The sequence below is a fragment of the Chiloscyllium plagiosum genome, unplaced genomic scaffold (genome assembly GCF_037043375.1).
Source record: "Chiloscyllium plagiosum isolate Xiang-an unplaced genomic scaffold, Cpla_swu_hap1 HiC_scaffold_44, whole genome shotgun sequence".
In the NCBI taxonomy this organism is placed as follows: domain Eukaryota; kingdom Metazoa; phylum Chordata; class Chondrichthyes; order Orectolobiformes; family Hemiscylliidae; genus Chiloscyllium; species Chiloscyllium plagiosum.
Window position 1 is genome coordinate 551629 of NW_028270182.1, and position 2500 is coordinate 554128.

Genomic DNA, 2500 nt, shown 5'->3' on the forward strand with positions numbered 1-2500 from the left:
GTAGGAGTGTGTGTGTGTGTGTGTGTGAGTGTGAGTGAGTGTGGGTGAGAGTGTGTGTGACTGTGAGTGTGAGGTGTGTGTGTGAGTGTGTGTGTGGGTGAGAGTGAGTGTGTGTGTGAGTGTGTGTGCATGTAACTGTGAGTGTGTGTGTGAGCGCATGTGTGTGAGTGTGTGTGTGTGAGCGCATATGCGTGATTGTGTGTGAATGTGTGTGTGAGTCTCAGTGTGTGTGAGTGTGTGTGTGTGTGAGTCTGTGTGAGTGTGTGATTGTGTGTGTGTGAGAGTGTTTAAGTGTGTGAGTGTGCGTGTGTGGGTGAGAGTGAGTGTGTGTGTGAGTGTGTATGACAGTCAGTGTGTAAGTGTGAATATGAGTGTGTGTGTGTGAGTATGAATGTGTGTGTGAGTCTCAGTGTATGTGAGTGTGTGTGTGATTGTGTGTGTGTGAGTGAGTGTGTGTGTGTGAGTCTGTGTGAGTGTGTGATTGTGTGTGTGAGAGTGTTTAAGTGTGTGAGTGTGCATGTGTGGGTGAGAGTGAGTGTGTGTGTGAGTGTGTATGACTGTGAGTGTGTGAGTGTGAATATGAGTGTGTGTGAGTGTGTGAGAGTGCATGTGTGTGTGAGTGTGTGTATGTGTGTGTGCATGTGTATGTGTGTGTGTGTGTGTGAGTGTGTGTGTGAGTGTGTGTGCGTGAGAGTGTGTGAGTGTGAGTGTGACTGTGAGTGTGTGTGTGTGAGAGTGTGAGAGTGTGTAAGTATGTGAATGTGAGTGTGAATGTGAGTGTGTGTGTGAGTGTGATTGTGAGTTTGTGTGTGCGTGTGTTTGAGAGTGTGAGTGTGTGTGAATGCGTGTGAGTGTGAGTATGAGTGTGTGAGTAGGTGACTGTGAGTGTGTGTGTGTGAGTGAGTGTGTGTGAGTGAGTGTGTGTGTGTGTGTGTGTGTGTGTGTGAGTGTGTGTGAGTGTGAGTGTATGTGTGTCTGTGTGTGTGTGAGAGTGTGAGTATGTGTGTGAGTGTGTGTGTGAGTGTGTGTGTGTGTGCGTGTGTGTGTGTGTATGTGTTGCTGTGTGTGTGTGAGTGTGTGTGAGTGTATGTGTGTGCGTGTGTGTGGGTGTGAGTGCGTGTGTGTGTGTGAGTGTGGGTGTCTGTGAGTGTGTGTGTGTGTGAGTGTGAGTGTTTGTGTGTGAATGAGTGTGTGTGTGTGAGTGTGAGTGTGTGTGTGTGAGCGTGTGTGTGAGTGTGTGTGTGAGTGTTGGTGAGAGTGTGTGTGTGTGAGTGTGTGTGTGTTTGTGTGAGTGAGTGTGTGTGTGTGAGTGTGTGTGAGTTTATGTCTCTGTGTGTGTGTGAGTGTATGTGTGTGCGTGAGTGTGTGTGAGTGCGTGTGTGTGTGTGAGTGAGTGTGTGAGTGTGTGAGAGAGTGTGAGTGTGAGTGTGTGAGTGTGTGAGAGAGTGTGAGTGTGAGTGCGTGTGTGGGAGTGTGAGTGTGTGAGTGCGTGGGTGTGTGTGTGTGAGTGTGAGTGAGTGTGAATGTGTGTGTGAGAGTGTGAGTGTGTGTGTTAGTGTATGTGTGTTTGTGTGTATGTGTGTGTGTGAATGTGTGTTTGTGTGTGTGTGTGAGAGAGTGTGAGTGTGAGTGTATGTGTGTGTGCGTGTGTGAGTGTGTGTGAGAGTGTGTGTGTGTGAGTGCATGTGTGAGTGTGAGTGTGATTGTGTGTGTGACTGTGAGTGTGTGAGAGTGTGAGTGTGTGTGTGTGCGTGTGTGAGTGTCTGTGTGTGTGAGAGTGCAAGTGTGTGTGTTTATGTGTGAGTGTGAGTGTATGTGTGTGTCTCGGTGTATGAGAGTGTGAGAGTGTGTGAGTGTGTGTGTGACTGAGAGTGTGAGAGTGTGAGTGTGATTGTGTGTGAGTGTGTGTGTGAGTGTAAGTGTGTGTGTTTGTGTGTGAGTGTGAGTGTATGTGTGTGAGTATTAATGTGTGAGTGTGTGTGTGTGTGGGACTGTGAGTGTGTGTGTGTGTGCGTGTGAGTGTGAGTATGAATGTGTGTGTGTGTGAGTAGGAGTGTGTGTATGTGTGTGAGGTGTGTGTGTGTATGTGTGAGTGAGTGTGGGTGAGAGTGTGTGTGACTGTGAGTGTGAGGTGTGTGTGTGAGTGTGGGTGTGGGTGAGAGTGAGTGTGTGAGTGTGTGTGAGTGTGTGTGTGAGCGCATATATGTGATTGTGCGTGTGAGTGTGAGTATGAGTGTGTGTGTGAGTCTCAGTATGTGTGAGTGTGTCTGTGTGAGTGTGTGAGAGTGTGTGTGTGTGAGTGTGTGTGTGTGTGCATGTGTGAGTGTGACTGTGAGTGTGTGAGTGTGTGTGAGAGTGCGAGTGTGTGTGTGTGAGTATTTGTGTGTGTATGAGTGTGTTTGAGAGTGAGTGTGTGTGAGTGTGTGTGTGTGAGTGTGTGTGAGTGTATGTGTGTTTGTGTGTGTGTGAGTGTGTGTGTGACTGTGAATGGGTGAGTGTG